The 20,675-nt window shown below is 46.8% G+C and overlaps 1 long non-coding RNA gene across 1 annotated transcript; it reads right to left on the reverse strand.

Moving 5' to 3' along the window:
* Nucleotides 1-14,401: 14,401 nt before the first annotated feature.
* LOC147576520 (uncharacterized) lies at nucleotides 14,402-18,552 on the reverse strand. Its single transcript, XR_015240856.1, has 2 exons — nucleotides 16,018-18,552; nucleotides 14,402-14,938 (listed from the first exon to the last, which is right to left on the reverse strand). It is a non-coding gene; the product is annotated as an uncharacterized LOC147576520 (long non-coding RNA).
* Nucleotides 18,553-20,675: the final 2,123 nt, after the last annotated feature.

Consider the following 20,675-nt stretch of genomic DNA (forward strand, 5'->3'; position numbering starts at 1 on the left):
GTTTGAATGTCTCTAATCCCACCTTTAGTGCTGTTTCTATTGGTCACACCAGTATTTGCCAAAATGCGTTTCATGGACCCCGAGTTCTGCAGACTGTCAGTAAGTTTTCTGCGAAGGGGCGCTTCATGGCCACGTTCACGAAATGCTGTGTGAAACGGAATGACTGCAGGACTTCTCAGAGCCTTTGATAGTTTAAGAAGCAAATTATGTGATTTTGCAAAAGGGAGACAGAGTTTGTAGTATTTCCCAAATTTGTTTGATGAGTAACCCTTTCCTCGTGCAGAAATGTCCGGGCCAGTGTTAACAGAGCTTACTCTAGCCTAGCAGCTGCTGGTACCACTGTCCAGGGCCTGGTAGGAGGTAGACACTCAATGCATATGGGTTGAATCCCAATCTTTTTGAACCGGTTTCTTGCATCTATAAAATGGAATAGCTGCACCTGCCCTGGGTATTTATTTTTTAGATCAAGTGAGAGGACATCATGTGTAGAAGCACATCTTGAACTGCACACTTGCACACATTTCAGGGATGATAACGATCAGCACGGTTTCTTCTTTTAGCTAATCTAATAACAGTAGACACTTTGGCAGCTTGGCGATAATGCTCCCCCGGGGGCTTTTCCACTTCCGTCTCCAGGAAGAGGGCCATGTTTAACGCAGCATTTCTCCATGTGAGTTCTGAGCCTTCAGTAGCCTTCTTACATGGGGTCGTCCCGTGATGAGCTCAGGGCCAGCTTACTGAATGGCAGGACAGGAAGGCACTAGATTCCGGGGCTTGACTCCTGAGTCCAGAGCTCTGTCTGAGCCACCGTGATGCCCGTCTGCTGGCATGGGGCAGGGCAGCAGAGAGCCAGTGACAGAGGCGCCTCCTGGACCAGCTCTCGGGGCCACCATGGCCACCAACCAGTCGTCCTTCCCAGTGCCCAGCACTGCCCTAGCCTCCTGCAGACCAACCATGTTTGAGTCTGTGGCCTCGAACACTCCCCATAAGGAGGCCCAGATCTCTGAGTGAGACCTTTGCTGCCCAGACATCAAAGGGGTTATCCTCTCCCTCCCACTCTTCTTCCCCATCCCCCCTCAATGGGTATCGTCTGAATTAGAAGCTAAATAAGGCCACATTCTAGAAGGACAGAGACACCTCCTCCAAGAGGCCCAGAGAAAACTCAGTCATAAAACCAGTGGCCTGGAATCCCTCATTTCTCCTATCCAGGCCTCAGTTTCCCCACTTGTAAGTTGAGGAGTCCCATCTAGCTCTGGCAAAACATAAGTCTATGGATTGATAGACATCATAATCTTCTTATTTATGAAATATCTCCTTAATTCCCTTTCCTACCGTCTGCCCTACAATGGGGTCCTCATCGTATCTCCCCTGTGGGATTCTAGCAGCTTCCTGGGGTGTCTCCCTGCCTCTGGTACTTGTCTACCCACCACGCTGGAGCCAGAGAGATCTGTCTGGGTTCTGTTCTCCTCTTTTCCTTCTCCTGCTTTCAATATGGGGATGGCTTCCTATTGCCCCGGGGAAAAGTCAGTGGCTCCAGCCCATTTCTGCCACCTCTGCACCATTTGGCATTACTCTAAGCCACCTGAATTCCCATGCTTCCCGTGCTGTCCCTTGGGCCCAAGATGCCTTCTTCTTTCTCCTTATGATGAAATTGTGGGTGACCTTCAAGACCCTGCTTCTTCCCACCCTCTTTTCCTTTCTTCACCTCCCTAGTGCTCCTGTTATAAATGCCTCTCCGGTGTGGTCACACTGCATTCTAAACAGATGTCTACACACTTTTTGCCTCCATAAAGCTCATTATAGTGTCAGCCATCCTACACAGTCCCCGGTATTTAGTGTTTTCTTTAAATTATAAAAATAATACATGCTCTTGCAACATATCCTAATGGTTCAGAAGTGAAAGTGAAATTCCCCCCTTTCTGTTCCTACTGTCAATTTTGCTACTACTACTAATATTTCTTGTGGTTATTCCCCATGTATTCATCTGTATAGTCAGCATCTACGGATGCCCCCAAATCTGTTTAACTGGCTTCCACTCTTTCCCATTCCTCACTGCTACAAATATCACTGCAATGACCATTTCAGATGCAAATATTTCTGCAGGTAAAGTCTTAAAAGTGGGATCACTGGATCACAGAGTACGCACACTCAAAATTGTAATGGCTACTGCCAAACTGTCTTCGGGAAACGTTGAACTATTTACCCCTCCCGGCAACAGTCTTGCACTGATGTTTCAATGTCTGTCTCCTTCACTTGAGAACAAAGCCGGAGTCTTATTTATTGTAGTGTCCCTGGCCCATAGTAAGCCCGGTAAATGTTTCTTGAGTCAGTCAATGGGTTGCCAAGCCCTGGACCTCTTTTCAAAGAAAAGTGGATGCCCCTTTGTCTCTAAAAAGTCTGTGAAGTCAACTGTGGGACCAGGAGAACTTGACCATTCTATTCGGCTCTCTGGATTGCAAAAAGAATCTAAGGAGTCCTGGGTACTTCTTTGATAGCGTGGAGTGTGTGGTTTTTGTCTTCATAGCTGGCCTCAAGGATCTTGGTTGTCATGGCAACTCTTGAGTAAGGCCCCCTTTTCTCTTCCCTCCATCTTGGGAGCCCTGGTTGCCATAACAACCACTGGTTCACTCCTCTTCCCTCAACTCTGCCACAGAGGCTCCATCTTCCCTGTGGGGGTGCCACTGTTCTCAGGTCTGGAACAACCTCAATACCACTTGACCCATGCACACTGAGGTCCTCTTGAGAGGAGATCTGAGGTGGGTCACTCCTGGGGAGGGGTGGTAGCAGAAAGCAGCATCGTCACTGTGAAGGGGAGAGGGAGGGCCCAGGTGAGGGAAGAGGGAAGGACTTGCTCCTTCCAAGTCCAGTAGAGTCACTGTTGCCTGGTGACTAGAAGATGGGGCTCAGGGGTGGCTTGGGAGGTCAACAAGTTCCTGGGGCTGTGTAGCCGAGCATGCTTCCTCAATATTCCCATTTTAGGTGACAGAGCAGAGTGGACACCACTGTCTTGGGCCCACCAGGGGTCTTCAGCCTTGGAGGGAGCAGGAGGCCTGGACCATGAGGCCACTCACAGGTCCTGCCAAGAGCACCTTGGAGTTTATCGAGGTCCCCATTAGAATGCTTGGAATAGAGAGGCCTGAGGAAGTGAAACATGGTGCATTTATTAACATGATGGAATACTTTGCATCCAAATTAAAGGGCTTTGGAGGATTCTGTTGACACTTGGAAAGTACTGCTAAGAGAAAAAAGCAGGACCCAAATAGCTATGTGGATATTGACTGCAACTACATAATGCCAGTATGGACTTCTCAGAGACTGGAATTTGGAGGAATGCAATATAAATGCAAATATAGTTTCTCCACACTCGCCTCTCCTCCAGCGTTCCCCCCTCTCTGTGAACAGTCTTGACACCTGCTCTGTTGCCCAAACTAGAAACTTGGGATTCAAACTAGGCTCCTCCCACTGCCCTCATGCCCAATTCTTATTAGTGACAAGTCCTGGTGATTCTGTCTTTGAGTAGTTTTCATGTTTATTCCCCCTGACATGGTGACGGCCTTGAGTTTATCTCTTTGCCATTTCTCACGTGGAAACCACTGTCCTATTCCCCAGTGAGTTTCCCTCCTCTCAGGTGTGTCGGCCCTACTTCCTCCCACATCCGCTATGCTGCTCCCTGAGTGGCAAATCTGGTCATGTGACTCCTCTGCCTCATGCTCCCCATTTGCTCCCAGACCAAAGACAAAATTCTTGGCATACTCGAGTCCTTCACTTCCTCAGCGCCCACCCAGCCTCTTCTCCCTTGAACCTTGCTTCCAGCCATGCAACATTGTAAGCAGTTTTCTTTATTCTTCTTGCCTATGAACACGCAGTTCTCTCTGCCAGGAATACCCTTCCTTGCCTTACCTGCCTGGTCAGCTTCTGTCCACCTTTGAGATTTAGCTCAAGACTTTTCAAGATGTGGAACAAAGAGGTTTCCACTCCATTTTCCTCCTAAAATCTATACAGAAACCACCAGGAGAAGAGGAACAAAAGGCTAAATTCTGTCTTTGAGGGAACTGTGCTTCCAAATCTTAATACGTGCAGGGGAAAGCTGCTAGTGGAAGGATAAATGACTTAGCAGAGAGGTGGAAGATCAAAACTCTGGATTTACGGGTAGGGAAAGGAAGCTGATTTCTTGTACAGTAGCCCAAAGAGGGTTATGAATTAGAGGTACCAAGTGCCACAGAAAGTGGGATAGAGATAGGAGCTGACAACAAGGGGTTAGTTTTGAAAGTCTGTTGAATCTTATAAAAAAAGATTTATAAGGGGAAGGGGTGAGGAGTCCTACCAAAACCAGGGGAATTGGGTCTACAGAAAAACTGAGAGACTCCTAGTCCTATCCCCCACCCAACTACAGAGCGCCAGAATCAGGCTTATATTTGTACTCCATCCCCTCCCCCCGCTAAGCAGAGAGAAGAATATTTTCTTGGAGGCACTAAACAGCCCCAAAGAAATGACCAATAGATGCTTATATTTAGGGGTCTACAGCAGATAAGCTTGTGGGAGCAATCGAATGTCCTAGGATAGAGCTTATCCCACCAACATGTCAAATTCAAGCACTTAAATTCTCTGATTGGCTTTTTGGTGTTATACTTTTAAATGTGAACACACAGCCAAAGATCACTGATATGAGGGAAGCTTTCCCTCATTTTTCCCTGAGGAAACATGAACCAAAAAGAAATGGAGATTATGTAGTGAGCAGGACATAAGGTCAAAGAAACCATAATTAATATCTTTAGGGAGATAAAAGAACATGCTGCATCCATGGAAAATTAATGGAATGGAATTAAAAGGAAGGATCAGAGAGCAAGAAAGAACTCTCTTAGAAGTCAAAACTCTCTGGGGTGCCTGGGTGGCTCAGTCAGTTGAGCCTCTGACTTCAGCTTAGGTCGTGATCTCACAGTTCATGGGTTCTAGCCCCAAGTCGTGCTCTGTGCTGACAACTCGGAGCCTGGAGCCTGCTTTGGATTCTGTGTCTCCCTCTGTCTCTGCCTTTCCCCCGCTTGTGCTCTGCCTCTCAAAAATGAATAAATGTTAAAAAAAAAAAAAGAAGAAGTCAAAACTCTGACAGCAAAATTTAAAAAAATATCAAGAGTTGGAAGATGAAGTCAAAAAACTTTCTCTGGAAATATATAGAGATGGGCTAGAGAGGAAGCATAAGAACTTGGGGGATCAATCCTGGGGGCTAACATTCAGCTAACAGGAGTTCTAGAAATAGAGAAAGGAGGGAATGAAATTGTCGAAGAAATAATATAAGAAAAATTTCCAGAATCAAAGGACACGAGTTTCCAGATGGTAAGGTCCACAGAGTATCCAACTTAACTGAATGAAAAAAAAAAAAAATGCCACATCTAAGCTCCTTATATTCCAAATGCAGAGATCAAGAGTGGTTATTCAAAGGTTCTGGAGAGGAAACAGGATTAGAATGAAGTATGCGAGCTGCTTGCCTTGTGTGCAAATTTTAAGAGGGCACCAAAAGTAGTAATCAAGACTAAAAAAATTAATGCACTCCTTAAAAAAAAGTACAGAATAATTAATGATGAATAAAATAGTAAAATTTAAAATAAAGTCAAGATCCAGCAGGATTGGGATTTGGGTGAGGCAAGCGAGGTTTCTGTGTTTATTTAAGACTGATATTTTGTTCATCAGGATTTTTTTGCATTAAGTTTGATTTTTAAAAATATGCACTAAATATACCTTGATCATCACATTTTTGGTGCTCCTGAAATTTGATGCTCCCTTAAATTTTCCTCTGGAAGCCAGCGCTTCACTCACCTCACCCTGGTCCCTGCCCTGGCACAGGAAGGATTGGGAACAACAATGCTTTCAAACTTCTCAATAGCAATGTTGAAAGTTTAAAGACGGTGGAACCAGTGCCTTGAAAAATTCTGACTGGAAGTGTTTGTCTTCCTAGCATTTTATACAACTCAGACTATCAGTTAGATATGGGGGTGAAATAAAGACCTTTCTGGACATAGAGTGTCTGAAAATAACTTACCCTCCTGTGTACCTTCTCTTACAAAGCTACTGAAGGATGTACTCAATTAAAACCAGGGAGCAAATAAAGAAGGTGTGGGGTGCAGAAATGGAGACCTCAGCACAGGAGACAGGAAGAAAGGGAATTCCTTGGGTAATGGCTAAAGGAATATTGGGAGGACAGCTTTGCCAGAGAGCAACCAGACCCGATCAGCAGGAAGTCAAAAGGCTCTAGGCGGGGAGGGAGTTTGTCCCCGGGGAAAATAAATGGGACTGACAAATTATCCAACAGGTTTGGTCGTGTGGAAAATTATACTGAGGGCATGGAAAGTTTTAGTCAATTGTTTTTAAAAAAACAAACCTAAGTTGATGAAAACTGAGGTAGTGATTAACAGGAAAAACAAAAAAGAAAAGAAGCAGGGTCATAGTCGACTACTTGACCGAGGAATAAAATCTAGATTCATGGTCATAATTGTGGAAATGTAGAATAAGAATTGAGATAAAAAAAAAAAAAGATGTAAGTATTTGGGGAGGATTGGGGGAGGGGAAGAGGGAACGGAAGAAAAACTTCTTGTCTACCACATTAAGACGTCGATGGATGTTTAAGATGATGACTCAAGCAATCTAAGAATAGTGTTATTTACAAAATGGAGTGGTAAAGAAGAAACAGCTTTCAAGAGAAGAAGGTGAGGAAGATGGGGTGGGGGGGGGGCTGCTAATTTACTTGTAAGTCTTTCTTACACTTACTTGGCTTTTCCAAAGATTTATAAGTAATACTTTGATTGAAACAAAACAATGTGGAAAAACAGGTTTGGTTCCTGTTATTTCTGTTATTCCTCTGTAAGTCTTTTTAGCCTCTTCCCTCTGGGAGCCGCTTGAGCATTAGAGCTTGTGTCTCCAGCACTGACATATAGCAGTGGCTTGGAAAGGATTCTTGAAGAGTAAGTGAATTAATTCTTTCAAATACATTGGTTAAGTTCAGAAGAATTAAAAAAAAAAAAAAAAAAGAAAAACGTTTGAAGAGGGTAAACTAGGGAAGCCACACTAACAGTGAGAAAGGTTTGTCTTTCATTGGCTGTCTCAGATGGTAATGACACATTTTTTTTTTCTTTTCACTTCTGGGGGTGGGGTGGGGTTGGTCAAGGTCACAGGCTGGATGGGAACTGATTGGGATTTAGACACAGACCCATCGAGGTGCCTGTTTGGCTCAGTCAGTAGAATGCACGGCTCTTCAACTCAGGGTCATGAGTTGGAGCCCCACGTTGGATGTAGAGATTGCTTAAAAGTAAAAACAGTAGGGGGAGGGGGAATAGAGATAGATACATCTGGGCCCCAACACTATCTCCACCATTCGCTAGCTGTGAGCTTGAGGCAAGTTACTTCACCTCCCTGAACCTTGGTTTTCCCATCTGAACAGTGGGGAGAATAATGGAGACAAAAAATACTTGTTCTTAAGGATTAGGAAATATAGGCAAAGTGCCTAGCACACAGTAGGTGCTGGCTGAATGGTGGTTGGTTTTCATAAGCTGCAGGATATTCAGGGACAGTGGCTTTTTCCTTGACCCCACTTCCTGAATTCCTATCCTTACAGAACCTCCAGGAAACTCCAGCCATTGCGTTACACGCCCTGGACACTGGGCTGGGTGGACAGACCATGTATCAGCAGAGCGGTTCAGAGTATCTACGCGCTTTCAGGGACATCTGAGTCATTCCATTTTGGGAGCTGTGCTGAGATGGATTCAGTGGTTTTGTCTGATTTCTAAACAAAAATTACTTAGGTGGGAACAGATTCAAGTTGAGGTTTCCATGATTTTCACATGACCTTTAAATACCCTGGATTTGAAGTTTCGCTCTTTCCCTAATGAAATTCTGGATCATCTGGGAAGAAAGAAACTTAATTCGATGCTGTTGCCCTGCATGTGTCCTAGCTTCCCTCTTCGTTTCCTTGGCTCCAACAGTCTCTGGCCTCCCTCTTGGCTCCACCCACCCACTCAGCAGGCAGTGGGCCTCCATCCATCCCTCCCTTCCCTCCGTGGGAACTGCTGGCTCAGAAACCCCCAAGCTCCTCCCACTGGCCACAGTGAGAGAGCTTCCGCAAGTTCCTTCTATGTTTAACCCCCCCTTCTCCAAACATTCTCCTACCTGGGCTAGGAACAAGGAAGGAGTCCTCTTATTTACTTAGTAAGATATGTGTATCGTTACTCTTGATTCAGTGATCATTCCCTAACATCCAGTCCTGTTACTCTATGGCCTTTATTCTCGGGACTAATGATCACCTGTATGTATGTGGGGTGTTCCCTTAGCTCCCCCCTTTCCATTCCAGTCCCTCCCTGGAGTTCTACTCTTGAATCTCCAGTGGCCTCCTGGACATTTTCCCTGGGATGTCACCTCTAAGACAGACCCTCCCATCTGTCCCACCTTCTCACTTCCTTGTCTGAGTCAGAGGCTCTTGAAATCCTAGTGTCATTCTCTGCTTCTCTCTTCTTCATTCCTCCCTGCCAACTGCCCCCTTCAGCCTTACTTCTTAAGCCAGCCCTCTGATCTAATCAGGGAGGCCTCCACACTGTCCCAAACATGTGGTCACTCCTCTGTAATGCGTGTAATAATGCCTATAATAACATCTGGGAGGGCACACCAACACAGCTGCTTTTTTCTACAAGTCTTAATGGGCCAATTATATATTCCCTCGGAGCCCAAGGATGTCGCAAAGCATCTTGTCCCAATGACGAAGTTTACCAGTTCCCCAAACCGAGTCACAGACAGTGTGTGGCCTCATCGCTGTACAGAGGCTCTGTCCCTGAGGGACAAGCTCGTGGCCTCTTCTTGGCATTTACTGGAATAGAGATGTGTGCGTGTGTGTGTGTGTGTGTGTGTGTGTGTGTGGGAAGTGGTTCTGTGAGGTTTGAAGTTCAGAGTTCAGCTCTGTCCCTACTCCTGGTTCCACCCTGCAGGGGAGGTGTTAGGTCCTTAAGAATTTAAATTCTCCAAATTCTTAGAGCATGTCTAAGACAAATCAGTTATTCTCTCACTTTCTCTGATGCATTATTATGCTAACAAAGTCCCTGCCTTTTTACTTAATCTTGCCAAGGAGACTGTCTCCTCAAGAATGGGGAGGGGATGCATATCCTTCCCTGCCTCTCATCTCACATTCATCCCTACCCTACCTTCTTTTATGTGGGTCATCTCCTTGGGACGTCTATCTACTTCTGTTCCATTTACGTAGGTACAATCTACCTATTCTCCAAGGTAAGGAGGAGGTCCCAGTCACTTTTGTGTCATGGACCCCTTGGCGATCTGATGTAAACTATAGACTCCTTCTCAAAAAATATGATTTTAAATACATAAAAAGAATTATGAAGGAAACGGATTGTGACGTGGTTATTAAAATATTAAAGCAACAAATTGTGATATAGCAATACTCTGATTCTTTGCTAACACATTAAATAACCACTATAATTTCAAAGCAGTGATGAACATAAGTGATACTTTGAGATGTCTGCAATAGTAGATATGATAGGAAAATATCTGTTACATCTACTTCTGTGTTGTGTAGCCCATGTTTATAATGGAAGGCAATGCTAAGTTTCACTTAGAGATTAGTAAACACAGAGATGTAATTTTTCCTTATCCAGGTTCCCAGGTCCCCAGAATTCTGACTGTGGATTCCATGAGTTCTTACTGTGAGCTCTTACTGTGGGCCCCAGCTGAGAACCTCAACTCCTTCTTCCCGTATGATCATCCCTTTGACTATCACACTTCTATTCGAGTTTTCCCTCATGCTGAACTCTTACAACATTCATTCATTTTTTTAGAGTTTATTTATTTTGAAAGAGACAGAGAGCAGGGAGGAGCAGAAGGAGAGAGAGAGAGAGTGAGAGAGAGAACCCCAAGCAGGCTCTGCAATGTCAGCACAGAGCCCGACTCCGGGTTCCATCCCACGAACCACGAGATCATGATCTGAGCTGAAATCAAGAGCAGACACTTAACCGACTGAGCCACCCAGGCGCCCCCAACCTGTAACATTCATTCATTTAACATTTTCCAAGATTCCTTATATTCATGTAAGTCATGGTACCTGGTGTTGGAGGCCCATAGAACAATAAGCAAGACCCAGCTTTATAATCAGTGGGCACAATGGACGTATTCCCATCCAACTATAACCCCAAATGTAACATGAAAAGCATCACGAGAGAGCTTTAAACAAAAGTCTGCAGTATCCCAGCGGAGGCAGAGCTTAATAGTTCAGCTTGGCAAGGAGATGGGGAAGGAAATGTTACGAAAGGAAGGTGGCATTTGAGCTTGGCCCTGTAGAGAGAATAAGATATAAGCGATTTCCACATGGTTTAAGCAGATCTTGCTGGTATTTTTATTTTGTCTTTCCAGAAATAAATATGAGTCTCCAAGCAGGTAGGAACTATGTCTTATGTGTTTGTTTGTTTGTTTTTTTTTTTTGTATATCCCAGAACCTACGACAAGAACTGAGCATGGCTACTCAATATAAGCTTGTTGATTAATTAATGGTGTTTCTTTTTAGTCTCCATATCAGTTAGTGACTGCTGTGTAACAAATTGCTCCAAACCCAATGGCTTTAAACAACAGTCTGTTCTTTCTTGTGGGTTTGCTGGCCATTCTGCTAATCTGGGCCAGGACCAGCATGATTTTCAAGTTGTGCTTGCAACAAGTTTGCTGCTGTTTCATTAGCCAAAGCACATCTTAGGGCCAGAGTCGATGTGGAGGACACTACCCAGGGGTAAGGATACAGGGAAGCGTAGAAAATCTTGGCCATTAATATAATCAATCTACCATAGTTTTCACAATTAAACAATTAGTGTCAAATTCTTTGTGGACTGGGACAGATCTAAATCAATATATAAATGCATAAATAAATTAAAGTGTAGAGTGGCAGTTTATAAATTCAACTGGTGATGTGGTCTCTCCCATGGCTACATCCTAAGTGTTTGAAGAATGTTATCCACAGAGACTGGCTGGGCCGTCCTTTTATTATTATTATTTTTTAACTGGGATGCAAACCCACTGAGTTGTCCTTTCATGTTGGATGTTCCATCAGTTAAGCATCCCACACAATTTTTCACAGAGATGTTTTCTTTCCCCCTGAGGACATCTGCAACAATCCAGAACACTCTTTCCTTGGTACTCGACTCTGAGTTGCTATAAATATCAGACGTTCTGTCAGCAGCTCAGGGTCACAGCTCAGGTTTCCTGAACCAATATCACTTGCCCCTCTGCCTTGAGTTGTGTTTGTAGAGGCAGAAGCCAGGTAGGCAAACTGAAGTGGAAAATACAGATCAGAAAACTGAAGTGGAAAATACAGATCAGAAAACGTGCTCTCTGAATAACTGAGGCAAAAGTGTGTGCGCGCGCGTGTGTGTGTGTGTGTGTGCAGGTTTATGCATACAATTGCTTTTAATTCTCCAGGCTTCAATGCAGGTGACAGCCCAATTTGAAAAAATGCAAGGGCAGTGTGGAACATGGTGTGTGTGGGGGGGTCAGGGGGGTTGGGGTGTTGCACATACCTGAGTGTGAATCATCTCACCATTTATGGGCTATGAAGCCTCTGGCAGGTGGGTTCGGTCTCTGGGCTCCAAATTTCCCTTATCTGTAAAATGGAATCCTTCATATTCCAACCTCGAAGTCTGGGGTGAAGATGACACGAGCCGCCCTGCTTGTGAGCATTCAATGAAATGTCGATGTCGTTTCTTACAGATTAAAAAAAACCCTGAACTCGGTTACCAATAGCAGGAATATGGTTCTTGGTTAGTTTGGGAGAGAGCACGTTGGAGGGCTGCATTCGAATCCCAGCCTCGTCACCAACCAGAGGGCCACACAAGCCTTGGTCTCCTCATTCGTTGAACAGAGCAATTAATACCATCCCGCACGGGATCCACAGCCTTGTTTTAGCAAGCAAATGGCATGTTGTACGGGGAGCTCTTTTGCAAAAGTAATTTGAAATCTCCTTGAATACATCTGAAGAGATGATGCAGTTATGGGTCCCTCCCACATGGGATTTTATGGAGCGCCTACTCTGTGCCCAGCACTCGGCATTGCCCCTGTCGTTAGTGGTGATGCAGAGGAGAAATTAAAATTACAAGCGTGTTTCCTTCCAGATGTTGTTGCTACAGGCTCAAGGTGCTCTTTTAACTGGGACATCAGGCTTTCTTGAAATAGACAAGAATTCTAGAAACATGACATTGTGTCTGATTCATCGCTTAAACTTGTCGCTGACTCATTCTCTCCTTGATAGTTTCTTCAACAGTAACTTTAATTACATCATTTACTTATTGTTTTCTTTTTTTCCCTTGATTTATTCCCTTCTTCACAATTCTTGTTTGTTGTCTCAGTGATTGGGCTGTCTCACCTCGGAGACTTGTGTAAACCCTTTGGATCCTGGAAATAGAAACCGAGTTTTTCACGTACCTCTCATAATGTGTACATGCACCCCCAGGCTGGTATACATGATATGCATCAGGAGAAAGAATACTTTTGACTTTGTTAGTATTTCATAGAAATTATCTTACTGAATGCTCTGAGCCATCCCACAAAGTGGATATAACCCCATTAAAAAACTGCAGGAACAGGGGTGCCTGGGTGGCTCAATCAGTTGAGCGTCCAACTCGATTTCGGGGTTGTGAGCTCAAGCCCCATGTTAGGTGTAGAGATTACTTAAAAATAAAATATTGGGTGCATGGGTGGCTCAGTTGGCTAAGTGTCTGACTCTTGATTTTGGCACAGGTCATGATCCCACAGTTCTCAAGTTCGAGCCATGTGTCGGGCTCTGTGCTGACAAGTGAGGAGCCTGCTTGGGATTCTCTGTCTTCCTCTCTCTCTGCCCCTCTCCTGCTCTCTGTCTCTCTCAAAATAAATAAATAAACATTTAAAAAAATGCAGGAACAGAGGCTCTAAGAGGGGGCTCTAACTTGCCCAAGGTTAGTGGATAGATGCAGAAGTGGTCACAAATCTTTATCTCTCCCTGCACCCCACCTTTTGCCACGTCATCTGCAATGTTCATCTTCTCTGACTCTGGGCTTGGCAATGTACCTTGCTCAGGCCCATGGGATAAAGGCAAATGTGATGTAAGAAAAAGCTTGAAAAGTACTTGTGCCATCAGTCTGGTTTGCTTTCTTTCTTGTACTCTGCCACTGCCATGGGGACATGCCTGGGCTGGCCTAATGGAGAATGAGCGACATGTGGAGTGGAGCTGAGTGGCCCCAACTGTCCCAGCTGAGACAGCCTCCATCACTCAAAGGCCAACCAAAGTGTAGGCATGTTAGTGAGCCTTGCCATAATCAGCAGAACCACTTAGCTAACCATCCCAGATGGGTAAGCAATAGGTGCTTATTATTGTATACCGCTGAGGTTTCATGATTGTTTCACGATGTTATTGTAGCAATATATAACTGATCGAATTGGCATACAGGAAAGAGCAGATCCTAGGAATTGGGCAGGCCTAGGTTTGAATTGCAGCTCTGCAATTTGGCATGCATTTCTTTTTGAGACTAAATTTTCTGATCCTTAAAATGAGGTATTGGTCCTGCCCTCATAGGGTTACTGGAAGATTAAACACGAGATTCAACACAAGATTAAACTGGAAGATTAAACACAAGATTAAAATAAATAAAGCCCTTGGGACACTGTGGATCGTAGTTGGTGTCCAAAAAATGGTGACTTCTCACAGTGATGCTCCCAATCACCTCTGGGGCTCTGGTGCTCAGATCAAGGACTGTCCAAATGTGAAGCCGGAAATTTCACATCAACTCAAAGGTAAAACGAAGGCCAGATGGCTTGGTGCTTTCCTGACAATGACGTGCATCTTCCCTGAATCCTCCATTGCAGTATATTGAGCAGCACAGGATGTAAAAAAAAAAAAAAAAAAAAAAAAAAAAAAAAATTACTTAAATTGAGGGCACTGAAAATGAAAGGCCAATCTAACATTTTCCTTTGGGCCTGTGGGTTAGCCAAACAGAGGGTAGTGAGATGGGAAAGGGGTGTTGCTTTTGCCCTGGGGATGGGTTTGGTTCAGATCAACTCAAAGCACTAGTGGGTGCAGAGGCCCACCTGGTAAAGTTTGCCCTGATGCTCGCTCGTGCCCTCCCACCTGTACACGCAGTTTTGATGACAGATCATTCAAGAAATGTGAATATTTCCCTAGGAGGTTTTGCTTTGTCGCTTGGCCTTCTTTTCTGAGCCCTTTCCCTTCCTTTGAAGCCATTGTCTAACCGACATGACAAATGTACTCAGCTAAGCTCATGGCTAATTATCTCAAGGGGGAAAGAAAAATAAAACCAACCCAAGGTTGAAATTCAGGGCCATTAACTCTGTAAACTCTTAGAAGTTGTGAGATGCTCACTGAAAATTAAAAAAAAAAATCATACACATTCAAGGAATAATTTTTTTCCTAAACAGAATTAACTTGGGACATTTTCTATAAAATCCAGCTCTTTTCCTCTCTCCCTCTTCACTCCTGCCCTGGATAGCTCACTTCTCTTTATCTTCTCTGGTGGTGGCGATAGGGTGGCCACAGTTAAATGCACCGGGCTCTGCCTCATTGTGTGACCTTGGATACATCACACGGAATCTCTGAGCTCTAGTAAAATGACAGTTCTGTAAGATTTATTTACAAATATATTTTTAGAAGCATAAAATAAGAATTTGTTATTTCTTACAGTTCCATGGGTTGACTGGGCTCATCTGGGAGATTCTTTCTTGGGATTTCTCAAGTGGTTGCATCAGGTCGTGGTTAGAGCTGGAGTCACCTGCAGGCTCCATGGGGCTGGATGTCCAAGATGGCGCACTCTCAGGGCTCGCAGTTGATGCTATGAGCTGGGAACTCGGCTGGCCCTGGCAAATGGAGTACCTCGACCTGGCTTCTCCACGTGGTTTGGGCTTCTCATGGTGTGATGTCTGAGTTCTGAGAGGGAACATTCCAAGATCAGGTGTTCCAAGACACCCCACGTGGAAGCTGCAAGGCTCCTTAGGATTTAGACTTGGAAGTACCAAGATATCACTTTTGCTGCATGATTTTGTCTTTTGATGCTAGAATTTGATGATTTCATGACCTGGATCCTCTGTCCTCTGCTACTGAATGAGATAGTTCATGATGCCGAGCAGAGAGCCAGCTGGGCCTGGGCACAGAGGGGGCTGTGTCTCATGCTAAAGGTGTACGAATATAATGGCTGCATCGTTCCAATTATCTGGGAAGGGAGCTCAGGGTAGATTGTCATCTACCAGCCCCTGCTGCATTCTTTCTGTGCCCACCCCCGGGTTCTGAATCTCTGCCCCTCACTCCACCTTGCCACTCCCCTCCCCTCCCCCACCCCCCTGGGTACAATGACAATGTTAGGCATGTGATAGACACATAAGGGTGAGAAAGAGAAGATACAGTTCCTGCTTGTTATCTAGATGAGAAGACAAACTACGGAGGGAAAAGATTGCTAAGCAGACAGAGAGTGCTGGAAGCCAAATCAGTGTCAAAGTTAGCAAGTGCTAACGGTGTGTGGGGGAAGGAGAAATGGGGGATGAAGGAGGGAAGGCTTCCTGGAGACAGGAACACAGCAGCTCAGGAAGATAAAGAAACTTTACTAAGGGTGCACAGCTTGCTAGCGACCCAGTCAGGATTTGAACTCAGGACTACCTGCTTTCTCAGCCCAGTCCCTTTTCCACCACAGCAACTGTGAGCTAACTTCAGCTGCTTCCGCTGGGTTTCCCAGTGCCCTCCCCTGCTTCTCTGAGGCTCCTGGCAGACTAAGGGTGTTGCTTTTCTGCACCATTTATTGTAATGACTTCAATTAAACCATCTTGTGCTGGATCAGTGAGCAGCTCTAGGGAATCGATGAGCAAGGCTGGCTACCAGAAAAGCACAGTCTCCTCCCCTTGTCCCTGCCAATCCCAAGGCTGTGCTCCTGTCTCCACACCTGGGGAGGACTCAAGAGAGGAAAACGGGGGGCCAGGGGGCAGGCACAAAGAGACAAGGAAGCAGGTGTCTATTACCTTCTGGACATGGAGGGTGCATGGCCGGCCCTTGGGTGCTTATCCTCCCTGGTGCTGCCTGCTGCCTTCCTCTGGTTAATTTGGATTTGCGGCAGCAGCTCCAGGATGATGGGCTGTCCTCACTTGGCTGTCTTCAGCGCAGGCCCAGTCGGCAACGAACCCAGACCCCAAAGGAGAGGGGCCTTTTCCTCACTTGCTACCTGACCTTGGCCAAGTTGCCTCCTCTCTCTGTTCTTGTGGGAAGAACAGTAGGGTGGAAACTGAGACCGATCAGGCTGTTATTCTCTGTCCCTTCTGATGTAGGGTCTCCCCTTCTTTGACCTGCTCTGTGCCTCAGGAGGCTGACCCCTGTGAAACAAATCAATGGGCGCCCTTGCCAGTTGGCTCCAGTCTGGTCTGGCCACTGGCAGAGCGGATTGGAGGGTGGGAGGGGAGAGGGGAGCTGTTTGCAGCCTCAGGAGTGTCTAGCACCCCTTCCTGGGTTCTTTCATCCTGCCCATCTCTCTGTAAGTAGTCCCTCCTCACTAAAGTCTCTTCAGGTGACCCATTTGAGTTAGGATCTGTTTCCTGCAGGGACACTGACGCAGCCTCTCAAGGCCCCATCCAACTCCAAAATCTGATGGGCTCGTGAGGGGGAAGATGCTAGGATCTGGCTGACTCTCAGGGCCCCTCAATGTGGGTTCTCCTGTGATGGGGGTGGGAGGGGCGCTCAGGCTGAGGCATCCCAGCTCCTCCAAAGCTTTTCCTTCTCTTCCTCCAGCCTCAGCAACCTGGGCCTCAGCTCAGATCCCCATCATATGCTTCTCATCTTCATGCAGCTTCATTGCAGAGTAAGCTATGTGCACTGCCCTGCACCCACTGGGGGCAGTTAGATGGGTGCCCATCCTTGTGGCTCAGGTCTGTCTCCAGCTGGCCTCCAGCCTTCATTCTCATGCCTGTGAAATCACAGTCCTCGGGTCACATATGTCACTCACGGCTCATGAACCTTGACTGGCACTTCTGTGCCTTGAGGCCAAGCCCAACCTCTTTTGAGTAACATACGAGGCCTTCATGACCTGGACTGGAATGCTCCAGGCTCGGCCACCACCACTGCCCATGGATGTTCTGGCCACAGGGAACTTCTTGAGTCACTCTTGCCAAGCTCTCTGCTTTTGCACGAGCTGTTCCCAGACCCGAAGCACCCTGCATCCTTACATCGTTGGTCCTCAGTGTCCCTCTGTGCCTCACAAATCCTCTTTGCTCTCGAGCATCCAACTGAAGCATGGTAGTCCCCCCTCCCCCCGGAGGTCTTCCCTGAAGGCCAGTGTGAGCAGGGCCCCATCCCTGTGCTTCTAGCCCATTGAGGGTGTTTCTGCTATTACACTTATCCTGAACCATAAATGGTGTCTGTCTCTCTTATTAGAGTGTGATCAGAGTCTGCCCGTCATATCTGCACCCCCAGCTACTAATTCCCTACATGGTACATCATCCATCATTCGTTCATCCATTCAACAAATGTTGAGTGCCTGCTATAAGCCAAGCACTCCTCTGGCATGGGGGTTAGGGACTGTACAAGACAGGTGTTCTAGTCATTGAGCTGTTGCCTCCCAGCTCCAAGTCTACCTGTTACACTCTGCTGTGTGACACTGGGTGGGCACCCTACGAACCGTTTCTCCTTTGTCGCGGGGCTTCCTTTTTCTGCCAGCAGTGGCACTAGAGGGAGGCGGAAGGCAGGAGGCGGAAGTAGGGACCTGCCCCATCCTCGTTTGGCAGCTGGATCCCATCAGGATTGCCCTCGCGTTGGCCCTTTGTCCTGGTGGCAGCAGCTGGTCGGTGCCTTGCTAGAGGGGCGGGGCCTCAACTCTGCAGGCTCCTCCTCCGAGCTCCTGGAATCCCATAATCCCACCGTTTCTTGTGGTTGCTACCTCCTCAGTGCTCCCTTTACATTTTCTCTCCTTCTTATAGGTCTTTAACTGATGTCTTTCGGTGAATTATCACCATTGAAGTATCTAGCACAATTCCTGTTTTCTTAACTGGACCCTGATTGATGCAGTGGGGAAGATCCCTGGTCTGCAGGCCTCAAACCAAGTTGGGGAAGGCAGAGAACAAACCGGTGAAAGGGCAAATGGCAAAAGGTATTGTGATGACAAAGAAGGCAGGGCAATGCAGGGAGCCTGGGCTGTTTTCGATTGGGTAGCCAGGGAAGGGCTCTCCAAGGTGACACATAAACAGAGAGAGAAAGGCTAAGTTTCCCACCCACGCAAACAGCCGGGGAGGAACGTTTCAGGGAAAGGTACCAGCCAGTGCAAAGGCCTTGTGGAGGAAGGGAGGGGTGCTGTAGACCATGAGGTCAAGGCAGGGGCTAGAGCGTGTGGACCTTCTTAGCCATCGGACTTTTTTTTTGTTTGTTTTTGATTCTGAATGTGTCGGGGTGCCTGGATGGCTCAGGTGGTTGAGCTTCCGACTTCGGCTCAGGTCATGATCTTGCCCTTTGTGAGTTTGAGCCCCACATCAGGCTCTGTGTTGTCAGTGCAGAGCCCCCTTCAGATCCATTGTCTCCCTGTCTGCCCCTCCCAGGCTTGCATGTGCCCCTCCCCCCCCCAAATAAACATTAAAAAAAAAGTAAATTCTGAATGTGTTGGAAAGCCTTTGGAGGGAAAACATGGGAAATGACAAGATCTGACTTACATTTTTTTAAAAATGTTTATTTTGGGAGAGAGAGAGAGCACATGAGTGGGGGGAGGGGAAGAGAGAGAGAGAGAGAGAGAGAGAGAGAGAGAGAGAATCCCAAGCAGGCTCTGCACTGTCAGCACAGAGCCGGATGGGGGGCTTGATCTCACAAACCACGAGATCATGACCTGAACTGGAATCAAGAGGTGGACGCTTAGCTGACTGAGCCACCCAGGTGCCCCAGATCTGACATACATTTTAAAAAGGTCTCTATGTCTGTTGAAGAGGGGACAGTCTGCAGGGTGCAAGCACAGAAGCTCTTGTTCTTCCAGAGCAGGAGACAGGCGCCTCCCAAGGACGAGGGCACTGATACCGAGAGAGCTCACAAGACTTTTCCTCAGTCGCAAGTTTTCACACTTTGGGCTCCTAGATAGTTTTCCTTTGTGGCTACCCATTCTCTAAGTAAGGTGGACCGATGGAGCTCCAGGAAGAGCATCTCAGCCTCACCTGGGAAGAGGGCAACACTTCCTGGGGAGCCAAACACATGCTCTTAACCGTGTTCCTGCTTTGTGGAAAACCCCATGGCACCGCCTCGTGGATCATCCAGGCTGTGCTTTCCTGGTCAGTTGTATTAAGGGATGGGGGCGCCTAAAAAGAGAACAAGGCTCCGGAGGGACTTCTGTAGACGCAGGCATGAGTGAGGAGGTCCTAAGGATTACATTCTTCTCCTTTCTTCTCCCCGTCTTTGCAACAGGTCCTTTTGACTCTCCCTCAAACCATTTCTTGACTCTGGTCACTTTTCTCCAGGGCCACCAGGAAGCACACCTTCAGGAAACACCATTTCTGTTCTAGTCCAAAGGGCATCATCCACCTGGACCAGAATGTGAGATGCCCTTTGGAGTTGCACAGAGGTCCTGCCTCTTTCCACCTGCACTGCTGTCACCCTGGCCCGGCCGCCACCCTCTCACTGTATTTCTGCAGCTGAGACCTAGGCCTTATGCAAGGGAAGGCCCAGGCCAGGAGGGCCCTCACAGCAAGAGTGAAGGATGCCGGTGAGGTTTGGGGATTTACCTTAAACAGGCAGTAGGGGCATTCCGGGTAGAAGGGGGCGGGGGGGAGGTCCCTTTCTAAGTAGGGGTGGGAGTAAGAGAAAAAGATTTCTATATGCTTCAGGCAATAGGTCTGTGCTTTATTGAAACAATCCTTCCTCCTGTGAATAATATAATCTGACATTTAGGGGGATGGGAGGAAATGGCTGGATGGGTCCCCGGAGCGCCGCTGACATGATTTCAGCCGTTAGCATTTTTTCTCCACAGCTTGGACAAAAGAGGAGGGTGGAAGATTGGATGCCACTGAGAAGCCCTTCCATGCCCAGGAGCTGGCGCGGCATGAACTTTGGGAGGCCCCAGAGCCTCTGACCCCCCTTCTAAACCAGCACCGTATTCTGATTGGCTGTCTCAGCCTGCCTCGGTTTATTCTTCTTACTGATCGACCACCTCCTTCCACCGTGTCAGATCTCTGTTCCTACTGGGCCAGTCCCCCCACCTGCCACAGGGTCACCCGGGATGGCCTGGGTTCTGCAAGGCCTCGACGGCTTGCCTCTTGCCACCATGAGATTCTTCCTCATTAAACAAATGAATCACAATCCTAATTAATTTGAGCAACAGAATTTATGTAACTACTCCCAGCAGGATGTCTGCTCTCAGTCGGTAGCAAGATTAATTCCTCTCTCTGGGAAATTCCAGCCGTGCTGGTCAATAAAGCTTTAATGATGACTGAAATCTCCCATCTGTCTCTGCTCAGGGCAGGTAACCCCTGCTAACCAGACACCCAGTGGGCTTGAGGCAGTACCCCAGACACCGAGAAGGCAAGGACAAGAACCGCCCGGCCTAGATGGGTCCTGAGCCATGTAGAGCTCACAGTAGGTGTTCAGTTAAGGATGGGGGACTGCCCATTCCAGGGATGTTCTGTATCTCTTTTTTTTTTTTTTTAATTTTTTTTTTTTTTTC

The sequence above is a fragment of the Puma concolor genome, chromosome D1 (genome assembly GCF_028749965.1).
Source record: "Puma concolor isolate L17-30 chromosome D1, mPumCon1.1.hap2, whole genome shotgun sequence".
NCBI classification, from domain to species: Eukaryota; Metazoa; Chordata; class Mammalia; order Carnivora; family Felidae; genus Puma; species Puma concolor.